Source organism: Marmota flaviventris, chromosome 8 (genome assembly GCF_047511675.1).
Source record: "Marmota flaviventris isolate mMarFla1 chromosome 8, mMarFla1.hap1, whole genome shotgun sequence".
In the NCBI taxonomy this organism is placed as follows: domain Eukaryota; kingdom Metazoa; phylum Chordata; class Mammalia; order Rodentia; family Sciuridae; genus Marmota; species Marmota flaviventris.
The window spans coordinates 107,733,549-107,757,440 of NC_092505.1; the positions used below are offsets into that span (position 1 = coordinate 107,733,549).

General features: G+C 50.4%; 1 protein-coding gene across 2 annotated transcripts in view; it reads left to right on the plus strand.

The window, feature by feature from the left end:
- The window catches only part of Med12l (mediator complex subunit 12L), a 263,138-nt gene that overhangs the window by 156,044 nt on the left and 83,202 nt on the right, over positions 1-23,892 (plus strand). The gene's annotated exons all lie outside the window — the stretch shown is intronic.

The window sequence follows — 23,892 nt, forward strand, 5'->3', positions numbered from 1 at the left end:
ATAACACATATTAACTTTTCAGTAACAAAGTCATCAGCCACCAAGATTCAGAAAGCACATGTTCTGGACGTGGACAGCCGTACCACACAAGTGGTCTCTTGTTGTGCCATTATGCACCTGCTATGAAGTGCAGGCTGTTCCTGTGCCTGCTCTCCCCCTGGAACCCTCTGTGTACCTCTGGGAAGTTGGTCAACAGCTCTGTGACCCAGTGTCCCCTTCTGAGAGAGGAGAGGCAGTAACTCTCCTGCGGGGTGGAAGGAGGGCGCGTCACAGAGGCTGGTTCTCAGTGTCCCCTCAGAAGTCTTCCCTGTCTGTCTCTCTGCGACCTCTGTCTCCTCTATTTTGTCCTTGGTGGTGGTGCTGGGTTTGTATTGACCTGAGCAGGTATAAACAAGCGCACCTGTGTTGGGACGCGTGTCCAAGTGGGATTGTTCCCACACTGGGGAAAGGCCTGCGCTGGCTTTATGGGCTTGGGTGTACCCTGCGCCGCCACCTCCTGCTCTCTGGGTTCTGGTTCTGCCTGTTTACTCACTAGCTGTGTGACACCTGCAGGCAACAAGACCCTTCTGCACTGGACTGTAACATCTGTCAGAGTCTCCATGGACTTAAGGATGGTCCTCAGAACTGGGGCCACTGACTAGGTTTGAGTGTCTCACTCTGGCTAAATACAGCATTTAGATGTATTTAGATGCTTGGCCACGTTTTGGTGACGATAAGCCAAGATCGTATGTGTGTGTGGTTTTGAGAGCTGTGGAACACCTTGCCCTGCCCTTCTTCCCAGCACTGGCCAGAGAGGACATCCAGGGAGGTGCTCTGGGTGGTGTGCAGCCCACTAAGCTGCCTGCTCCGAGGGTGCCATGCGGGACTTGGGTGTCCCTAACTGCTCTCGCTCTTACACCACACAGCTGCCGAGACCCGAGTGGCTGCACTCCTCAGATGCAGCAGGCCCACTGGCTCCTGTCGGCAGGTTTGCCAAGGTAGAAGGGAAGGGCCCCTGGGAGGAAAAAACAAGTAAGTCAAGAGTTGAGAGGCCTGCATCCTGTCATCGTATTCTCACTTCCATTTGCTAATGTCACCTGCAATTCGATATGAACTTAGTAGTAGACAGAAAAGAAACGCTTTTAGAAATTTCAGGAACACCCCGATTAGCTATTCTGAGGGTTTAGGCCCCTTGAATAGGCACAGGGTGTGGCAAACGGTGGGTGTGTGGAGGCATGGTCTTGGTCACTGCAGCAGAGGCAATAATGAGGCTCTCCGTGTCCCCCCTGTTCGGTGCGGCCTTGTGTTAGTTTTTACCAGATCACAGGGAGGCGAAACCACGCTTTCAGTTTACGCATGATCATTTCCCTGGGAGAGTGACTGAGGAAAGTGACCTGAGCAGCACACCTGTCACCTTAGGCCTCTCTGTCCCAACCTGTGCGGCTGTCCTGTCCCTGCTGTCCTCTGGGGCTTCCCCAGCAGAAGCTGGTAGAGGTGGTGAGAACACAGAGCTGGCTGAGGGCCCAGACAGAACCTGGGTGAGGGGCTTGCATCCCACTTTTCTGGTAGGGGATTCACATTCAGAATATCAGAGAGGGTTCTTATTAAAAAGAAAATGACCCAGTTGGTCAACAGATTGTCTGGTCATTTCACTGAGAGACCATTAGGAACCCTGAACCTCATTCATCCGCAGAGAAACCCAAGCAAGACCACAGCTGTCACCACTTCACATCTTCAGCGATGCCTATAAATAAAAGATGGTGGCAAGTGTTTCTGAGAATGTGGAGAAACAGGGTCCCTGCATGGTGCTGATGAGAATTTTGGAACCACCTGGGCAGTTTCTGGAAAAGTTCAGCCTCAGTTTTTCAGATAAGCCAGTGGTCCTACCCCTAGGTGTACACTCACCAAGGGAAGAAAAGAGGTGCCGCGTGGACACTCACACATGGAGGTTCATAGTAGATCATGGCAGAATTTGGGGACTGCGGTGGTAGATGGAGTGTGGCACTGTCACGGGGGGATGGGGTGCTACTCGGCAATGGGAGGAGGTGAAGTCCAGCCAACATGGGGCTGGATCTCAGACACAGTTGGCAAGGAAGAGAAGCCAGACGTGAAAGGCCACAGGCTGTTTAGGTGAAATGTCCAGAAAATGCAAGTCTAGGAAGGCAGGAAGCAGAGAGTGTTCCTGGCTGTGGGGCGGGGCGCCAGGGAGCTTACTGGGGAGAGGAGAGTGCATTAGGCCCGGCTACGCCAGCCTCTCCCATTTGTGAAAACCACTGACTCATCCGCGTAACATGAATCCAAACCACAGAAGTTATATCTCAAGTTGAAAAAGGGGAAAAGCGTGCACAGAAAGGGAACAAAGCCAGGCAGATGTCTCACTGTGCCACAAGCATGAGTTCCTAAGACCAAGGAGAGGGTGCACAGGACGACTTCCTCTTTAGAGGCAGGCGGCCAAGTAAAGGGGCCACAGCAGAGCCCCCCTCCTGAGCCGGGCAAGGGCCACTCACTGCTTGTGAAGAGTGTGACTAGGTTACAGATTCCTTCTTTTGGAATTGGGACTTTAATCCAGAGGCACTAGATGTGTCTGGTGATTTGTGCTTGTTCAGGACCTACGTTCCCATTTTCTGAATTCCTGGTGAAATCCTATGGAAGACTTGGGCTTCTAATTATTTCGGGAGTGGTTTTGGAGTTTCCTGGGATCAGGGAGACTCTCCGGGCTTGGTGAGTGATGTGGTGCTTCGGTGTGGCTGCTGGTTTCCTGTCTTGTCTCTTCTGCTGCTTCAGCAGATGTTCCACCAGCAGAAAGCAGGTGCTGGGAGCAGCTGCGGGATCTAACGTGAACCTCCAGGGTGAAGTCCATGGCGGAGCGAGTGGCCAGGCTGCAGTCCCAGGGAGCAGTGCATGTGGTGTAGCAGCCAGAGAGCCCTGAGGATTGCCCAGAAAGAGTTGCTGGGCAGTTCATCCTGTGGGGACGTCCAGGGACTCAGTGCAGCACCGGGCCGTTGTGCAGGCCTCAGGGGCAGGTGATGGTGTGGCCCGTGCTGCATGTGCTGTGCTGGGCCTGCTCAGGGCAGGTGACAAGAGGCTTAGTAATACTTTTGAGAGGAGGAAGTGGGGCAGCAATTTCAGACAACTCTCACTGTAAAAACAACAACAACAACAACAACAACAACAAAAAACAAGTCTGTTATAGGAAGGACAGAGGGAGTAAGGTGGACGTGGACACAGAACTGATCAGAGTTTGCAAAGCTCATCATTTAGTGCTCATCATTTTAAAATGAGTTTCCCAGCTCAAGGGGAATAGAAGCCCCTGCCCTGCCCCCTAGGTGCTATGGTGGAGGCCCGAAGCTAGTCTTCTGCTGACTCCTGGACTTCAGGAGCCTCCCAGTTTCCTCACCCTCCACATGACAGATGATGTGAGTGTGAGGATTTGTCCATATTGCTAGGTGGGGGTGTGGTTGCAGGAGCAGCCAGCCCAGGTGCACCAACCTCCTGCTGTGTGCTGTGATTGATAGGTAAGGTGCCTGCTGCATGGCTGCCCTGTGTCCTCCTGCACCTGTTCTTGCTGATGCTGCTGTGTGCTCTGTGGCCTCAGCTGCCCTCCAGGAGTCCTGTGACTGGCACTTGTGCTCAGCCTGCTTCAGCTTGTCTCCACCCCTTGCGCTCAGCCTGGGATCCCTGCGTGGTGTGCCCCAGGAGGCTTTGCATTCTCTGCGTGTCCAGCACTTGCAGGGTGTTGCAAGAGGCGGCTTGCTGCAGAGGAATCAGGGCTTGGTTCCAGGGCTGCTCCTGGGCCGGAATCCTGCCCTGCCACCTCCAGCTCTCCAGCTCAAAGCTGATGAAACCATTGGAGAATGTGGTGTTTGTGGCAGGCCCAGGTTCCCAGTCCTTCCTGAGGCTGAGATGCTATCGCTCCTCAGGGGCCTCCTGTTTGCCTCCAGCCACCCTCAGTGGCCTCCTGGGGCTGTCTTCCTTGCTCCTGCCTTGGTTATGGTTGTGGGAACAGTGCTCCCAGGTACCAGTGTTTTCTTTGTCTTGGACTCTGAAGTCCGAACATGATTTGATTTCTCAAGCATCCCTCCCTGCAACTCTGCGACCTAGAAATTCTTTTTTCTCCCACAGGTAGGAGGATAATGAGGTTCAGACAGTTTAATTAACTTGTCCTGACTCACACAGTGAGTGATGGGGTAGAGCTGGGGTTCACATTGAATCTGATCGGAACTGAAGCTGCAGCTACTTCTGTTACACTGCTGAGGAGTAAAAGAAGGCTTCTGGGGGCTTATTTGGGAGATCAGGAAGAGGGAGGGCTCCGTTTTCCCTGCCAAACTTGTGAAGGACTGTTCAGCTTCCAAACTAGATCTCTAGTTTTATTTGCCTTAAAACATCACGAAACTTCACATAAGAATCCACATCCGGGTCCTATCCTGAACGCTGGGAAGACCTGCTGGTACCAAGCAGGGACCGTCCAGCAGTTTTAGCTGCCCTGTCCCTGGGGAATGAGCCCTTACATGCTCAAAGTGCCCCTGATGATGTCCTCCCCTCAGGATCTTGCCTGCCAGGTCCTATGGTCACTTGACTTTGCGACCCTTGGTCCAGTCACCATTTGATCCTGTGAGGTCACAGTGAACCCAGATGGCTTCTGGCGCACTTTGCTTGGATTTTGTCCTCTCTTCCCGGCTCCCTCCAGCCCTACAAACCCCTTTTCTGATTTCCCTTTTGTTAGTGACCATCACTTAGTGTGCTTTTAAAAATGGTTCTCCTGGTACCTCTTAGTAACCTGGAAAAAATAGTTCCAGGAGTTCCTGTCTTGTTCCTATCCAAGGACTCGCGTAATTGTCATCGTTGAGTTTTGCTTTGTTCCCAGTGGTCTGCTGGGCCCTCAAGTGAAAACCCCGTTAGCTGCATTGATTGTTGGAAACGTGGAGACTCCAGGTCTTCAGGTCTCATTGGTGGTGGAGGAGGCTGATGGAACCCCTGCCCCCTCCCTGGAAAGAGCAAGGGAGGCGGGAAGAGCAGGGAGCCACAACATCCAGGGCTCAGAAGCAAGTGGCTCCCGGGAGCACTCAGGCCTGCAGTCCTGGGCTGGACCCCAGCAGGGGAGGGGGGTCACTTGTACATGCTGGGGAAACCCTCCTAGTCAGGAAGAGCGGGCAGAAGGGCCCTGCCGGGCCACAGCGAACCAGACTCTCCCTGGGCTCCATGAGTCTCATTACTGCCCTCTGGTCAAGAGCTGAAAGATAAATGGTCCCTGAACACGGTTGCCCTGAGTGATTTTCTGGACTTCTTATTTGGTGGTGGTGGTGGTTCTTAAATGACTGCCTCATAGGCCCTCTTGGCCTCCCTGCTGGCCCTCTGCAAGCTCACATCTTAGCTGTGAGGATGTCCCTCAGTCCTGGTGGTCATGTCCCCACTTTCTTGTTGAGAAGCAGCCCTGCCCCCGCAGGTCCTGTGGGAGTCCTGAGGTAGCCCAGTTTTTAGTGACAGAGACCTTCACAGAAGACCTCAGAGTTTCTGCCTCTCGCATCCTGTGGTCACCGATAACCCAAGACTCTTTCCCAGTTTAAACCTGTGCCTGTGTCTGTGTTTGAGCCTGTGAGCACCTGCTCTCCAACAACCTGAGAGGACAGCTCTGCTGAAAGCCCCCGCGGAGGAGGGTTGCCTCACTGGTAGGTACCTCTTTTGTAATGGAATTAGGTCACTGTATTCAACAAGCATCTCATTAATGCATTAATGTGTGGAGGAGGTCTCCTGGGGCCTTGGAATGTAAAGCACAGCAGCACTTCATTCACATTTTCAGCTGCCGCCCTCAGAGTCTCTGCCATAGCTGTGTTGGTGTCTGTAGACTGCTTTAGGCATGATTTGTGTTCACATTGAGACTTCACGTATTTTTTCAGGGCACCTTGCACCGGGTGTGTGTGTGTATTTTTATGGGACAAGTAGGTACAAACTTGACTGTAAGTTCCTCGAGGACAGGGTTTATATGGAATTGTTCTAACCTCAGTCCTCCTCCTGGTTATTCCTTTAGCACAGGAGAGAAACCTCAACAAGACTTTGCTGTATGGGGCAGGCCTATAACCCCAGCAGCTCTGGAGGCTGAGGCAGGAGGGTCGCAAGTTCAAAGCCAACCTTAGCAACTTAGTGAGACCCTGTCTCTAAATAAAATTTTAAAAGTGGGGGGAGGGCTGGGGATGTGGCACTCTTAGGTTCTATCCCTGGTTTAAAAAAAAAAAAAAAAATTCAGCAAGTTTCCCTGCATGATGCAGATAATGAGGGGTAGGGTAGGCAGTGAGTCCAGTCTCCCGGCCCCAGGCTGGCAGTGTGCTTGGCGGGCAGCCCCAGGGGGCCTCCTGAGCCTGGATCCGATTGGCAGGTGTCAAGGTTTTGACTCATTGACCTTGGACATATCATTTTGTTTCTCAGAGCTTGAGCCTTCTCATCTATGAAAAGAGGAGACTAATAATCACCTGTGCTCTCTCCTAAAGGTGCCATGAGAATCTGGTGAGCTGTGGTCAACACCATGGTATATAAAAGGGTAAATTCCAGGGAAACATACTTTTTCTGCTTAATAATGAAAGTCTTCATCAAATTTTGCGGGTTTTTTTCATTTGAAATACACATTTGAATTTTCTGTTCCAGCCTAGTGTAAGGTACTCAGATAAATCCTGGATCATGGACGCTGAGGCAGCTGCACTGGGCCTTTGGGGCTGCAGTCTGCATAACCAGCCAGTGGAGTGGCTTTAGATGAGTACAGGCGGGGCTGACCAGGGCCCAGGAGTGGTCACCATCTGCCAGCTGTGCAGAGGAGAAGAGGCTCTCTCTAAGCTTGTGTAGCCATTCTTCAGGGCAGGGCTACCCTGTGGCCGGAGCATTGTGCTGGGGAGTAGAGCTTTGTCTGTGTGGTTGGTTGTCACCTTTGCGTTCTGATCGGGTCCTCCGATGGCTGTCTGGGAAAGGTGTCCTCCAGGCCTCTCCCAGCAGGACGGCTGTCAGGTAGCTCTCCTAAGTGAGTGGCAGTTTAATCAAAGCTTAATGCTCTTCAGGTTAGGGAGTAAAAGCAGTCCCTAAAGAGACTGGGGCCACTGAGTTTATACCCTTTGTCTGTACCCTTTGTCTTCACAACACCACTGGATGTTTCGGTTTTCATCAGCATCAAACCCTCATTGTTCCCTTTTCTCTCCTCCAGTGAAAGCAAGTACCCCACCCCCACATCCAAGGTAAAAGTCTCTGACCTAATGTACTTAGAAAGGACTTACGCACGAGAGTTATTTTCAAAGTATTCCTGTGTAAGTGTATACTTCTGATATCAATCATCTTTATAAAAAGAATCTTCCTCTAATGAGTGGAATTATTTGAATGAAAATGACTCTTTGGAGCGGCTATATAAAGTTGGTAGCTTCCTCACGTGGAGAGATGGGGACCTGAGTGTCCATGTCACCTCACATTTCTCACGTGTGATTTCCTCTGCTGGCCACATCTCCTTGCTTGATGTCCTCCTTTGTCTCTGGTCTTGTCTTCTGGTCTTGTCCAGGGCCCAGCTCAAGGCCCTGTAGGTGACCAGGCTCCCTCCCTAATCCTGTCTACCCTCCACCCCCAGGTTCCTAGCCCCGCTGGCCTGTTGTCCTGCAGACCCCTCCTGTGCTGGTGCAGGAGGCAGGCTCCTCACCCCTCAGTGTGACCAGCCGAGCCCTCATCTCAGCTTCCTGTCCTCCTGCTTGGTGGCCCCACCCTCAGCTGTCACTTGGCATTTTTGTTCTTCTCTTGCCTGCCCAAGCGTCCCTGCGTCTTTCTGACCCCAGCGTTTGACAGAGCACCTGGCAGGCAGGGTCTACGCTCCAAACCCACTTGACCTGTGTTAAGTTCTCATGTGAGGAGGTCCCTACTCTGACCCAGTCCCACCTTGGCAGCCACCTGCCAGTGTCTTTTCCATGAACATCTTGTTCTGCCTTCCAAAGTGACGGAGCATTTCATGCCACCATGATTGACTTGGAATCTGTGTGCTTTCAGAAGCTACAAAGCATCTTTGTTCTTGGTGCTGATGATCAGATTGGACCACAGGAAAATGTTTTTATACCATAAGTCATAATGGATGTTTTCAGTTGGCTCTTCTGCTAGGTCTAGTGCTCGGGAGTTCTTATAATTAGACCCAGCCTGCTGGGGAGAAGGGCCTGAACACTCTTCCCAGAGGAACTATGAAGACGCAGCAGTGTGATGAAAACACCTCAGGGACCCGTGTGTGCCTGGCCCCCTCGTGCTATCTGGGCTGTAGGGTGCTCTATAGCCTGGAGCATTCCAGCTGGCCTCTGAACTGGCTGGCTGATGGGTACCTGTTAGGTTACCTGTGGTCTCGACTGAACATGAGCAAAGACCGTGCTGTCCCAGCATGCCTCGTACAGGACTGGGTCTCAGGATGAAGGACAGGGGTCGTGTTTGAGATATTATGCTGCTGGTGTGGAGCACAGAGTGGGCGGTTTTTTCATTTTCTGTGTATATTTTATCGTTTACAGCATGGAATCTGAATGATTGATTTAGGCAGAATGGAGAAGGTGATGTTGATGATTAACAGGCACATGCTGGCACCGAGGTGTAGAGGGATCTTCTGGATGCACTGTCGACACCATAGGCACTACTAAGTGGAAGCTGCCTAGCCCCTTGGTGGCATCCGCTGTCCCTCTGATTCATTCATTTGCTACACTGTTTGGGATGGGTGGCCTTCCTGTCCAAACTCGTCCTCCTTATACTTGCCAGATTCTAAGATTACAATTAGGGTGAAGAATCACAGCTCCCCTTATTTTAGTGTTTGTTTTAACCAAGCATTTTGAAGTCAGGAAAGCTTGCTAGCATGCCTGTAGGAACACTGTTCTCAAGACCAGGGATGAGTGGACTGTGGCCTCCCAGTGCAAGTCAACGTCTCCTTGCAAGCCCGAGCCGCGACAGTCTGCCCAGGTGTGATGTGGCTTCAGCAAACACATCCAGCAACAGTGTTGTGGGTTTCCCAGTATCCTCTTAGTCAGTTTGTTTAAAATGGTTCATTTTTATTCTTATTTATGGTCTTTGAGTCTGGCAGGTGTGAGGAGGGGCAGGCGTGCACTGGCAGGTTGTACACCCAGCAGTGTGACCTGCCCTCAGTGCCTGTGGTCCAGAGGCAGCTGGCCTCCACTCATTGGCCTCCTGGCTCTGGCCTCTCGGTTCTCAGCCTAAGCACCATGCAGCTGAACTCCGGCGTCTGTGCACCCAGACCTCATTTTCTATGAATATTTTTCTTTCTTCAGCTATGTCGTGAGCTCCTATGGTGTGGGGACCTTGGGTTCTTTGTTTCTGCTGCCTGTTAACACTGGCTGTGCTTTGAGGGCAGCTGGAATCTTCTTGTATTTAGCCGTGAACATGCTCTGGCCTCCTGGACCTCACCAGCCAGGCCTCACTTGCTCTGTGTCCTCTGGAGAGGTGCTCTGGGGCTGAAAGCCAGTGGCCTCTCCAGCCTGCAAGCCCCTTCAGGCTGCACAGCCCTCCCCTGGCAGTGCCAAGGTACAGGCCCCTCTCTCAGGAGGTGGCAGGGACAACAGTACTACAGGGTTCGGTGGGCCTGGCTGATGTCCCTGTGCACCTAGGGCTATTCTAAGTCACATGCATTTTGACTTATTAAAAAGGACATTGGATTCAACTTTCAGATCTCTTTACTTGGGTGAGTTGCCCACCCTCTATGCCCTAGTTTCCCCTTCTGGAAGGCAGTCCTCGTGGACCTAACGGGGTCCTGCCCTAGCATGGCCCTTTTATTCAGACCTGGCATTTAATAAGAACTCAGTGTCCATATGCTGCTCTTGAGTGGAAGTAAGAATGTTTCTCTTGTTCTTTCAAATGAAGGCTGAGGCTTGGGAACTCCTCCCAGCAGATGTGTGCTGCCTGTGGGTGCAGCATCAGAGCTTGTCCTGTGGCCACAGCCAGTGAGGACCAGGCCTGGACTTGAGCGCAAGTCAGGTGGAATAGCTGAGGCTGGCCTCCAGTGTGCTCCTCCTGCTTCAGCCTCCCAAGTTGTGTAAGCATACCTGGCAGCATCAGCTATTCCCCATAGTCAAACTGTATGGCAAGTGTACAGTAAATGGATATATTTTTACCTATTCAGCTGCCACAAAAGAGATAACTGATAGCAAATAACGAGTTTGCTCCGAACCCAGGAAGCAGTAGGAGAAGGGTAGCCAGCAGGCAGCGTGCTCCCGCTCCAGCTGTGCTTCTTGCTGGTCGGCTACTCAGCCCTCAGTTTGCTGGGCTGTCAATTGGGGTGCTGGAGTGAGCATCTTAAAATCGCGTATTTCCCCCCCCTAAATAACATCTGCTAAGATATTCAGGAGTCATGGCGCATATCAATCCAGCAGTGTGTGCTAATTATTATCCCACCGCAGGAAGGACAGTGAGTGGCATATAGACCTGTGTGAGCCCTGACAGAAGCAGCGCTGGGATGTGGCTCAGTGGCAGTGTTTACCTAACATGCACAAGGCCCTGAGTTCCATCCCCAACATCACAAAACAGAAAGCGTTGTTGAAGGAGTTACCCTCTCCTTGCAAAATGATGAACGTTTTTTGGAATGACGGAGGAGTAGAATTGAAGACTCGTGGTTGGGAAACACTGGCTTTGGTGCCTCGTACCAGGTGAAGCCTGGTGTGCCTCCAAGTGCAGGCTAGTGGACATTCCCTTATCTGGGGCCTGGAAGGATGCTAATGAGGCCAGTGATGCTCACTGGGTGCAGAGTGGAGGGGCGTGCGCTCTTCCGCCTGTGTTTGCATGGACAGGGTCGCAGGTGTGGGGATCATTGCCAGGTCAGATGGGAGCCTGGCCTGACACAGGGGAGGCCCTTTGCCCCTAGGATCCCCTTTCCCAGGAGGAGAGCTGAGGTGCTGAGCTTGATTATCAGAGAACCCAAGGCTCATCCCAAATACCCAGCACTGCCTGAGAGGAAACTGGGGAGGGCCAAACCAGAGGCCCCCTGGCTCTGCCCCAGCCAGCTGCAGGGAGTTCCTCAAACTCAGCCTCTCTGGTCTTGGATTCTTCCCCTGCAAGGGGCCTCCAACAAGCACCCAATCAAATCTCCTCACTGTGCCTGGGAGCAGGGGCAGAGACCTTTGGGAACTGGGAGCCTTCCCCAGGTCACACTGGTGACTGGTGACCCCAGCTTTTCTGCTGAGCCCTGGGCTTTCCATTCCCTAAACCGACTGCTGCCTCGTGCTGTGCAGAGAGCCTTCCCCGGGGACTCGGAGCCACTTGGCTCAGACCTCTGCTTCTTTGCGGCCTTCGCCACGCACCTTCTGTTGGGCTTTGTGGGACTTTCACGGACTTTTGTAGCTTTTCTCAGTTTGGAAGCATAGCAAACACAATTGCACTGTGATCTTTTGTACCTTAAATGTCTGTGGCATCCCCTTAGAGCTAGCTTGAAAGGAGTGTTCTCACAGAGAACGACACACTAAGATATCAAGCGAGGAAGCTGAGCTGGCCAGCTGCCGCACACAGCCCAAGAGAGAGCATAGATCTACCGCACTTCCCTCTCCCTCCTGGTGTCTCTGCGAGGACCATCTCAGGTTCAAACATCCCCCTCAGGGTCCTCATGAAATAGTTACGGTCCTCTGACTAAATACTTTCTTTTCTTGGCTACATCCTTTATTTTTTTAAACTCTTGATTAAACCCAGCAGTGCTTTACCACTGAGCCACATCCCCAGTCCTTTTTAGTTTTTGAGACAGGATCGCTAAGCTGCTTAGGGCCCCACTAACTTTCTGGTGCCTTCCTTGAACTTGCAACCCTCCAGAGCCTCTGGGATTACAGGCCTGCACTACTGTTCCTGGCTTCTAGACTGTCTCTTTAAAAAATAGAGAATTGAGAAGCTAGCTAGATCTTCTCCTCTTCCTTCCCATGCATTCCTGTCGCAGCAGTCTTTAGAGAGGTGTGGGAACAATGACCTGAGTAGGGGACTCAGAACATGCCGTTTCCTTGCCTAGCTTCATGGAGACAGTTCACTTTGAATCGGCAGAAATAATCGTGTACTTTCAGCAGGGTGTCTGGCTAACCCCCAACATATAATAATTTTTCGTTGTTCATATTGGTTACAAATTGAAGTCTCAAATTAGAATTATGAAAGAAAACCATTATTATAAATGTTATTATACCTAACATGACAACAGATTCAACTTGAGAACATGATGTGAAACTGTTTGTAGATAAAGCTTAGCCTAAAAAATAAAAGTTCTCTCTACCCTAAGTGCATCCATCATTTAACCCACTTTGTCCCATGAGCCCTGATGGCGAACATGTATAAAAACTCAAACAGCAAATATACCACTTTCGGTGGCTTTGAAACAGTTACTGTTTGCAGACCTGGAAACCTGGGACTTCATGGGTTAAAGTCTTTATTCTAATTTAGAAGAGTGAAAGCTCTCTTGCCTTTCCTCTCCTCCCTGGGTGCCAAGTTGCCCAACAGTCAGAGGGGAGCATGGCTGAGCCGGTGCCTGTGGCCAGGTGCGGCGGCTTCCCGGCCTTCCTGCCTGTTCAGACACGCTGTCTCAAGACATCAGAATGAAGTCTGCCCTGTTCTTTGTGGCACAGTGAAAGACTGAGATTCTTTCTATTGAAATGAAGCAACTGGGACAAAAAAGAATCCTTTTTTCTTCCTTTGATCTCTTTTAAAGAAATATGGATAAAAGATTAGGAGGCAGACCTAAGTTGGGGTCCTGGGGATCAATTATGAGTGGCCTTGGATTTTCCTCTTCTAATGAAGCCAGGGTGGAAAGCGATCCACTGGATGGATGTGCAACCAAGAGGAGCGCCCAGGAGGGGTAGCAGGCGGCTGGGCTCTGCCTGGGGGACGGGAGGCTGAAGCAGGGGTCCCTCCAGGGCGCGCGCCCCCCCAGGGGCCAGTATCTGGTACAACCCACATCTGATTTCTGCTTTTCCCTCAAACCCCAGATTGAAGGAGAAGTATAATTACAGTCTTCATCAGCACTGCGTCCCATCCACCGCGGTTTTTAAGATAATTGAGAGGCTTTCTTACCTTTCAATGTGGGGTGGCTGTCCATTCACCTGTCCAGTGCCTTCCAGCTGTGGCGAGCTCCCCTCCCCTGATGAGGAGTCAGGTGGGATTAAGGCTGGCAGCGAGGTGGGCTTTCTGGTGGGCTGCAGCAGGCAAGCATCTTCTCCCCTGCCAGGGAGGGTTGGGTGCTCCCTGCCCCTCTGAGGCCGCCCTCAGCGGCACCCTTTGAAACGCGCCTGCCCAGGAACAACTGGAGAGACCTGCTCTCGATAATGTGCGTGACTCACCTTGAGGAGTAGGTGAGGTTTGTAGATGGTGGAGAGCTTCCTGAACCTGCAGCAATCAGACGGTGACTCACCTGAGCAGCAGAGGCTGCAACCTGAGCATCAGGAGTGGGCTTAAGGGGTGGGTGGCAGCGCTCCGGCACGGCCTGCTCGCCAGCCCCGTCTTCAGGTCGGGCGGATTTGTTCTGTCTTGTTTTCTCTTTCTTTCTTTCTTTCGTTCTTTTAGAAAATCGTATTTGTAGCCTCCTTGCTGGGTTAATTCTGGATTTAAAAAGGAACAAAAAATATATTTCATGAAAGAAATTCTTTAAAATATTATTACACACATTATTTAGAGAGTAAAATTGAAACGCATTTATAGTAAGTAGCAGTTAATAACTTTTGGAATCCAGTAATGGTATTCTTGAATCTGAGGAAATTTGTAGAATATTTTCACACATATACCAATATAACTATCCAAAGTATTCTAAAATAAAGGTAACCTAGAGACTGGTTCACTGAATCCCATGAATGTTATTCTTCAAAATGAGAAAATAATTTGTTTAATTCTTTCTGAAGAGCACATCACAGTGATAAATTTATATAATATACTTTTAAAAAATTTAATTAATTTTAGAACTTTCAAAAAGATCTCAAGTTCTGGTATTTGTTTGAATGCAACATTTTAAATAAGTTAATTTAACCAAATGGAATCAATACTTATGACTATTTGTTATAAATGAAGATAAATTAAAATCAAATGTCAGGTGAAAACATTTTTCATGCCAGTACATCTGTAATACGTATTAGTGTGTGCTTATGACTTAAGGAAATAATAAATATATATTTATTATAATAAATAAAAAAATAGTTGGTTCTCCTTCTGAGTACAGAAAAGCAAATATGTCCAGTTACCAGTATTGGGGTATCAAAATTATATTCCTTCAGTTGCCTTTTCCTAAACACACAAATGCAGAAAACTACAAGGTTAGTATTTTTCCATTCTGAGTGGGGTGGGGTTTGTGTGTCATGACCTAGCGAAGGCCTCCGAATGGAAGTTGGCCTAATCTTGTGTGCATGTCCTGGGGTAACCTGCAGTTTTTTGCTGCGGCTGAGGCTGTCTGCACAGCTTTGTGTTTTGCCTGGAGCGTGTGCAGCCTGTCCATGCCTTTGAGCAGCAGGGTCATGCCCTGCAGACCTTCTTTTGGATTGAACTTTTTCTTTTTATCATGGTGCATAAAGAATGAATGATCTGGGCTGTGCTGTAGCTCATTGGTAGAGCTCCTGCCTTGCACGTGTGAGGCACTGGGTTCGACCCTCAGCACCACATAAAAATAAATAAAGATATTGTGTCCAACTAAAACTAAAAAAAAAAATTAAAAAAAAAAAAAGAGAATGATCTGCTGCTCATTGTTCAGTAGCTTGCTGGCAGAACAACTGCCAAGTCTTAAGAGCATCAATTCAAAGGGAGACATCCTTGCAACCTTTCCAAGCATGCTGAGCAAAAGTCTACATGTTCTTAGGACTGCCAGTCACATTCCCAGGAGAGATGGCATAGTAGGGACCTTCCCAAGATGTTATTCGACAGGCTTCCCTTACATGAATATAGCCAGTTCTGCTCTATTATGAACTTCAAGTTTTAATACCTGGGTTGACTTTCTTACTTGGGTCAGTGATCTTTTTTTTTTTTTTTTAACTTTAAGGAAAATGCCCCCACACACACCTACTGATGGTTTTGATTTTTTTCCTTAATTATAAATTTGAAAGGAAAATGTTTTGGTAACTCAATATTTTATCACCTGGATTTAAGTGGCCTTTTAAAAAAGGTGAAGTGCAAGAGGGTTGGGATGGGCCCTTCTCACCCTGAAGGCCTCTCCAGGTCCTTGGGTGTCTGTCTAGGTCCTTGGGTGTGTGTCCAGGCTCCTGGCTGTGTGTGGTGGCTGCTCAGGAGGGCAGGGCTGTGTCCTTCCCTGGGATAGGCCTGGGGCAGAGCAGGCCTCCCCTCCTCACTAGCCAGTAGCCAGGCGAGCCCTGTCTGGGGACAGTAGCTGTGTCCACCTCCGGCTGTCGGTGCACACCAAGTCTGGTAATGTCCAAGTTCACCCAAGTCAGCCTTAGTGCAGCAGTCTCCCTGTGGTGCCTTATGCCAGTCTCAAGCCAGGGCGAGTTGCAGCTGGTCTTACCTGACATTCGAAAAGGGAAATCCTTCATGTTTAGTCACAAAAGAAGTGCAGGCCTTGAGAACAGTGGCCAGCAACCAGCCCATAACTTTGTAAGTGTTCACATCATCGAAAGGTAAACCAGTGGAGTTTTTATTTCTGTTGATTTTTATAGCAAGTCTCACATTTCATAAAAGCCCTGGGAGATTTTATAGTAATAACTGCTTTGCTGCTTCGTTGGAAGATCTTGGTAAATGCAGGGTGGCGTTTTAGTAATGCTATTTAGCCCATTCAAATCTCAAATTTATTTTGAATACAAGACATCCTTTGTGTCTATGTGTGCATTTCTGCCACCATAATGCTTAGATTTTTTAAAAAAATTCCTTTTTGTTTCAGCTAAGAGTGGTATTATTTCCTCTTGGAATTATTTTTAAAGCTGTTAAACCCACACATCAGGTGAAGGAGTGGTTCAGTCAGATTTACCAGTTGCTGCCGTTTTTCACACAGTCCTCACCCCATCCACACTCATACATACATTTTTTTGGGGGAAATGTGTTTTAAGGTGCAATGGATCAAACTTACCTTTAGCATGTGTTTCCAAAAAAGCAATATGTATTTTCTTACTTTATCATAATAGTATTATAAGTCCAGATAATAATGTTGAGATAATGAATAAAGACATACTCCCATGTGAAAATTTTGACAATTTTTAATGTTATCTTTTAGCCTTTTTTTTTTTTTTTTTGAAGTGCAATTCAGTCATCACATATTACATTTGGTTTGATGCTGTATAGACTCTTTAATTCTTTAGGTTAATTCCTCTACTTTTTTATTTTTACTTTCCCATTAATCCTTCTGAACTTTTAAAAATTTTTTTCCTTTTTGTGGTACTGAAGATTAAACCCAGGGGGAGCTCTGCAGTGGGCACCCCCAAACTACATCCCGGCCCTTTTTATTTAGAGACAGGGGCTCACTAAGTTGCTTAGGACCTCACTAAATTGCTGAGTCTGACCTTGAACTTTGAATCCTGCCTTAGTCTCCTGAGTCACTGGAATTACCTGTGTGGTCCACTGTGCTTGGCTCCTCTTGGCTTTTGAAATCTGTGTCTGCCAAGTCCATCCAGGGGGTTGTGTAGCAGGAGGGGCTTCAAGACTCTGGGTCCTTAGACATGTCAAGCTGTCCACATCAGGATTTAGAATTTGACATGGGAAGGGGATGTCTAATAAGCCTTTTAAGTCTTTAAGCCTGGTTCTTAGATTACTAACTGACAAGTCCTAGAACAAAATTCTATTTTCTTTTTTTAATACTGGGTGGCTCATTCAACTTTTCTTGGGTTCAGTGTCTATTAAATGACCTACTTTGAACCTGGATATTTGGATGATAAATCTCATAACCTCACTGACTTCTCAAAACATAGTCTTCAATAGACAGAGGTGCCAGGGGGAAGAGGTGTTTCTCACATCTCCCATAGAATTGGAATTGGCTGAGGGGACAGGTGAGCTTCTCAGTCCTGAAGTGAGCTCTTTGTTTCTGCCCCTCGCCTGTGTCTGTAAGTCCTTGGGCAGCTGTCCTTGGGCTGCTTGGTCTCCGGGAGGCTCGTCCATGGCCTCAACTTCTTTCTCTCCTCCCTTCTTTACTTGGCATTGGTGTGAACTGGGGACAGTGTCCCCTCCAGTGCCTAGCATTTGTGTTGTGACCTCATTGTTCTCTGTCACTATAATCTCAGACATAGCCATTTCTTCAAGGAAATGCTCATGAAGGCTGTCGAAGACCTTGATAGCACAGTAACTCATTATTACTAAAGACGAGAGGGTTGTCACTGAAACCTAGCTCTAGGGATTTCTCTTGAATCCCATGCCTTTTCCACATAGCCTGAGCCTACAACAAGGACTGCAGTGAAATCTTCACCAGGTCCTACTGGTCCATCTCTGCGCACAAAGCCATTCTAATCCTGACTCACACCCAGGGTGCCATGTGTAATTATCACAAACCCTTTAATGTGCCTTTGAAGAGATCGCTATCTTTGGTCCCTGTGGCTTGAATTACTGTGTTTAATCTGTCACCTGGAATGATTTGCATCTGTCAGGTTGGCTTCAAATAAAGTACTTGCCTCTTCTGGCTTGAGAACTCTACATGGAATGGTGGACGAAAGGGCTGATGAACTGGACCTGAGTCTGAGCTGGCCTGCGTCTGGCCCCTGCCCCTCGCCCCTGCCCCTCGCCCCTGCCCCTCGCCCCTGCCTCGTGGTGATATTCCCTTTGAGGCTGGCCACTTACTTCATCCAGGTCCAGCTGTGGGCAGGTTGCTCATGAGAGGCCGTGTTAGGCTGCGGCAGGACTAGACCAGGCCAGGTGGACTCCAGAGTGCAGGGCTGAGTAGCCATTCACTGTGGGCAAAGCCAGCAGGAAGCGATCCCTGCCCAGCAGGGAGCCTGGGGAGGCCTCCTGGGGGAGGGAACCTCAAGGGAGCCTGCACAGGGACCATTGCCGGGAGCTCTGTGGTGCCTAGGGAGCCAGCAGTGCTTTCTTGTTGAAAGGCCAAGGGAGAGTGAAGGGGTGAACTGACAGGCAGAGTCTGTGTGCACGGTGAGGTCGGAATGCTTAGAAGCTGAGCGCCTACCTCAGCCCAGGGCTTAAGGTGTTTCCCCGATACTTGGTTTGCCTTGAGAACGTTCCTAGGTTCCCTTTAGTGATAAAATGAATAGTCCTTGAAATACTTTCTGTGATCTATACTGACAGTTTTCTCTTCTACTGAGGAGGAAATCCACCCCCACTCTGGAATGGTGGTAAGGTAAGGCCGAGTCGGGGACCCATGGGAGCAGGGAGTGTTGCTCACAGTGCAGGCATTCCTGGTTTGAAGAAATACAGTTACACAGCAACTGTAAAGATAAAAATATTAATAGAATATAAATTTAATAAATCCGCTGGTATTTTTTAAAAAACAAAGCTCTACAAGTATTCACATACACATCAGGTAAAGTTGCTTACGCTGGCTATCACTAGGCAAAGCCACGTGCGAATATCCAACTTACAACTGAAGTCAGACGTGGGAACACGGCCTTTGATCCTGCCCCTGCTCCTTGGCAGTTTCTGTGTGGTGGTGTCACTGCGTGTCTCAGTGTAGGGAGGACCAGCTGACCTGTCCTCAGGAACCCTGGGGAAAGCCTGGCTAACGCGGCTGCTGTCCTTCCTCTGTGGAACTCTTGGCTCACCCGTGCTTTATGGGAGTTCAAGTGCGCTTCCTCCAGCTCCCACGCCTTAGGGTCACTTTCAACCTTCAGAGGGCCTCATCCTGCTGTCACTTTCTCCCTGACTATCTTGTTTTCCAGCACAGGGGATTGCCCTCCCCACCCCAGCGTCTTCCCTGTTCCTCTTCTGTCTGCTCTGACCCGAGGTTCTTGTCTTCTTCCTCATCCTCTCCCTGACTCAGGGAAGACTGTTCCCTTGGCCTGGGGTCTGGCCAGCCTCCAGGGCTCTAGTCCCTGTCCTGTCTCTGCTGAGCAGACTGCACCACCCGGCTCTGCCATGCTTCAGGTTCCAGATGCCCCGTGTCTGCTGTGTGGCCTTCCTTTTGACCCAGCGGCTGTGCTCCCTTCTGAGTGCTGTTTCTTCTTTCAAGCTGCACTTCAGAGATTTATCTGCAGTGACCTCCTTCCTCAGTTTCCCCACTTGGACTGGCAGCCTTTCCCCTGAGGTTCCAAATCAGGTGACCGTGCACCTCCCCACCTACCGCATCTGCACTCACTGTGGCCTGCGTTCCTGACCAGTGTGCTACTTCAGACGCTGTTGACCTGGTGTTGGGGCGATAACAGAGGATCCACTGACCTGAGGCAGACAAAGCCACTTGGGGACCTCCTTCCCCTGGAGTCCTCGGTGCTGGAGGAGCTGAGAGTCTTCAGAAGGTGGAGGGCCTGCCCTTCCTGCCCCCGAGTCTGTGGTAGCTTGCATGCTTGTAGAGTCTAGAGTCTCCCTCGTCTCTCCAGGGGCCACTTCCTCCCCTTTCTCACTGCTGGTATTGACATTGGACTGCGGGGTGGTGCGGTGTTGGTCTGCAGCCTACCTGCCTGTGATTGGCTTGCAGACCTGCCCTGGGTGCTGATGGGCGCTGTGTCCCAATGGGGGGTGCCATATGCTCACTTTGTACTTCACTTTCATTACTTTTTCCCAGCATGAAAACTAATCATACCTGCCTTGTGGGGCTGTAAGAATAGAGCAGCAGGTATCCCTGCAAGTGTCGAGCACGGTGCCTGGCACGTAGCTGGCACTCAGCAGATGAGCGTGAGCTGCTGGGGAAGCCCTGGGAGGTTCGTGTGTGCCTCTGGGCCTGAGCTGCTGAGCCAGCAGGCCCTGTGCTCACAGCCCACACATGGATGTGCTGTTTGTGGAGTCGGAGTCTGGGGGTGGCTTCGGAAGTTATCAAAATTACAGGAAATACCATGTAAGAGCCTGAGGCTCTTTCCTGAGGTCATAAATACCGTGGTTGAAAACTGGCTTCCGAAGCTAGGGTGTGAGTGAGCGCCCCAGCCCCCCTGCCTGCAGGTTAGGAGGCCCCAGGCAGGTCACCTGACCTGTGTCCAGCTTCTTGTCTCCAATGTGGAAGCGTGGAAGCGGCAGTAGCACTTCACCAGCTTCTCAGTCGGTGCCTGGGCTCTCACATCTGCCTGGTGCACTGTCATAGTAACATGGGCTGCTTCGGCCCTGCTGGGGCCAGTTCCACCCCTGCTGTTCTTGCCAGCCACAGCCTCAGTTCTCCATTGTTGTAACCCCTGGCAAGGCATGCTGGGTGCTCCGACACAGTCATGAGCTTTCCAAGTGCCAAGTCCTCACCCCTGCCTGCCACCTTACTGCTGCCCTACTCCCTTTAAGGACTTTATCTCCTGGGGACCCATCTGGCTCTTGGTCATGACAGCAATGCTGTCAGTCATCTTGATGGAGGTGTGACCTTAAGGAGTGTTGAGCGCAGTGGCCCTTGACATGTGGTTCACATCTGTGGCATTACTGTCACTCAGGAGCTTATGCCAGGCCCTCCCCAGCCCACTGAATCAGCTATTCTGGGTGGGTTTAGCAATCTGTTTTCAGATCCCTCCAGCTGACTCTGGTACTCACAGGTCATGAGTGTATGTGACACACGTGTCCCATGTTCCCGTTATCCCCATTTGATCCATGTAGAATCCAAAATATTGAGGTATGTTCCTTGGCACTTCACAAGATTTGTCAATTTTACACTTAGTAGGACTCTTATCTAAACAAGGTTTCCTTAGCTGTAGTGTTTTTCTTTTTTTAGTTATAGTTGGACACAATAGCTTTATTTCGTTTATTTATTTTTATGTGGTGCTGAGGATTGAACCCAGTATCTCACGTGTGCTAGGTGAGCGCTCTACTGCTGAGCCCCAGCCCCAGCCCCAGCCATAGTGTTTTAATCAGCTTTTACTCCACTGTAACTAAAGGACCCGACCAGAACAACTTTAGAGGAAGAAGAGTTTATTTGGGAGCTCACAGTTTCAGAGGTTTCTGTAGACAGTGGGCTCCATTCCTGGGGGCTCACAGTGAGGCATAACATGGTGGTGGAAGAGTGTGGCCGACGGAAGCAGCTCACATGATGATCAGGAAGCAGAGAGACTTGGTTGCCAGATACAAAAAGTACCCCAAAGGCACGCTGCCAGTGCCCCCTCCTCCAGCCACACCCCACCTACCTCCAGCCATACCCCACCTGCTCCCAGCCATACCCCACCTGCCTCCAGTCACTACCCGGCGAAGCCCATCAGGGGTTAGCACACTGATGGAGTCACTGCCTCCAGTCACCACCCCGTGAAGCCCATCAAGGGTCAGCACACTAATCGGGTCCAGGCTTTTACAACCCAGTCATTTTCCCCCTGGACTTCGTGTATTTTTCTCAAGTGTGAGTCTCTGGGAACACCTCACAGCTAACAGCCCACCAGGCCTGGGCCGCTATGCCCTGCGGGTTCTGATAAGTTCACCTAGAGTGTGCTGCAGGAATCCCCCTTCAGAAGGATGTGCCTTGTCGTCCCCAAGGTGGCTCTCACTGCTACTCTCCTTCCCCTTCCCTTCCACAGGGCACTCCCTTGTGGCCGCAGGGCATCCCTCCCCTCCTGGGGATTGGAGGACATCTCAGCTCCTGACAAAGGCCCTCCCTGTGCCCGACCCGCAGGTGGCAGAGCTCAGCTGCCTTGGCTTCGCCTTCTCCTCTGTCATTGGTGGCTATGCGTCATCAGCCTGCTCTGTAGGTGTCTGGAGCTTAGGACTTGGGGTGGCTGGTTTGGGAAGTTCTTCGTTTTGTGACTGTCACTTTGGGATGGCTCTGATATGCTCCTTCTTGACGAACATTCTACTGTACAGATCAGGCCCTCTCCTTCTAATGGTAAAATCATCATAATGGATGGAGGATTTGTGTTTATGGAAGGCAGATTTGCTATTGAAATTCTATTGGGAAAGATTTTTCAAAGAAGTCATATATACTAGCTGTACCCACTTCCAGGGGAGATTGAAAGTGCCATTAGTTGTGAGAAACATAGGGGAGAGCACAGGCACAGAGAATGGATCAGCATGGCTTAGATGTCCTTCGTGATATCAGTCCCTGCAGAGGTGGTGGGGCTCCCATGGAGATGAGGATTCATTGTATTGGAGACAATGAGGACCAGGCTTCAAAAGTACTTTCTAAAGTGGTTTTGAAGATTGTTTATCGTATTCGTGCAGATTTCACTTCATCAATTCCAAGAGGGAATCACTACAGCTTTTGTCAATAGCTTTAAAACTGAAATGTTGCTCAATCAGCTATACCGGCACCAATGAGTAACCCTGCTTCACTCACCATGGATTGCTAATGAACCCAGGCACTAGAGTGCTAGCCTGTGTGTGTGTGAGCCCTAGGAGGGCAGCCCAGGGCACCAGCATCCCTGGGCCTGCGTGTGTGTGAGCCCTAGGAGAGCAGCCCAGGGCACCAGCATCCCTGGGCCTGCGTGTGTGTGAGCCCTAGGAGAGTAGCCCAGGGCACCAGCATCCCTGGGCCTGGGTGTGTGTGAGCCCTAGGAGAGCAGCCCAGGGCACCAGCATCCCTGGGCCTGCGTGTGTGTGAGCCCTAGGAGAGTAGCCCAGGCACCAGCATCCCGGGGCTGGGTGTGTGAGAGCCCAGGGCACCAGCACCTCTGGGCCTGTGTGTGTGTGTGTGAGACCTAGGAGAGTATCTGGGCACTAGCACCCCTGGGCCTGTGAGTGTGTGTGAGCCCTAGGAGAGCAGCCCAGGGCACCAGCACCCCTGGGCCCTTGTGTTGAGCCCTAGGAGAGCAATGAGAGGTTGGCACCTTCTTTTCAAGAATTTATTCCATCTTTTGATAAAACATCAATGAGAACTGACTTCCCTTTTGCTCCTCTAGGACATAACAATGAGACTCATTTGATTTGTTTTATCAAGCACTTATTAATTGTATGATGAGACAGTCTCTGCCCTGAAAAATATGTGCAGGTTTTTCAGAGCACCGATACATATCTGGGTGCAATTGCCAGGCAGAGTGCCCAGCACAGTGATGGAGCTGAGCTAGTGCACAGAGGTAGGCCGCCGTCTGGGCTGCGCTGCCGTGGGAGCTGGCCTGTGAGATGCCAGGCAGTGAGTGATGGCCCCTTGGGGTTTTGCAGGTGGATGAGACTTCCCTAGGTGAGTCACAGGAGACTCACATGTGCACAGGGCCAGAAGTGTGGCCCCTGACAAGCTGACAGTTACAGTATATAGAGGACAGTGAAGGTCAGGGGTGGGAGCAGATGCTTCCAGAAGGCAGGCAGGCTAGGGCCTTTGGCCATGGAAGGAGGCCACTGGGCTTCACCTGGCTGTACTCCTGTTGGAGTCAGTGGCCCATCTACATAGGACAGCTCCTCCTCTGTGTGTTTTCTTTTAGGAGATACAAATTAGCATCCACAATTCCAGAAAGCACATTTTACTTTTTTTTTTTTTTTTTGACCCACAAAGGAATCCAAGAAAAACTGTGGAGGGAGATAAGGATAAGTAGCCTTGGCCACGTCCCCCCGCGAATGTCACTGACTGTGGGTCAGCAACCACATCACTTACCTGGACCAAGAACAGCATGGCCCACTTCAAACCTGTCTTTCAGGAACCCTAACTATCACACAGTCAGGACCCGCAGTTCGTTAGTATGGGAGACCTGTGGGAGGGGAGGACCCTAACGTGCCCCCCACAGTGGGAGAGCCCGGTGGTGGGGCAGCGGAGTTGACACGGGGCCAGGAGTGCTTTGCTGAGCTCCCAGCTTCCCGGTGGCAGAGCCGTGTGTAACTGGGTGTCAGCTGGGTGGGGTACTCATGTCATGGCTCTGTGCTGTGCTGTGGGACGCAGAGCAATCTCTTTGTAACTGCAGGGAGAAAATCCTTCCTGCAGGATCTCAGTCAACCCACGGGGACCCTCAGACCCCTTGTGTCCAGCATCCCTTTCACTTCTGGCTCAGCTCCCACCTGTGGCCT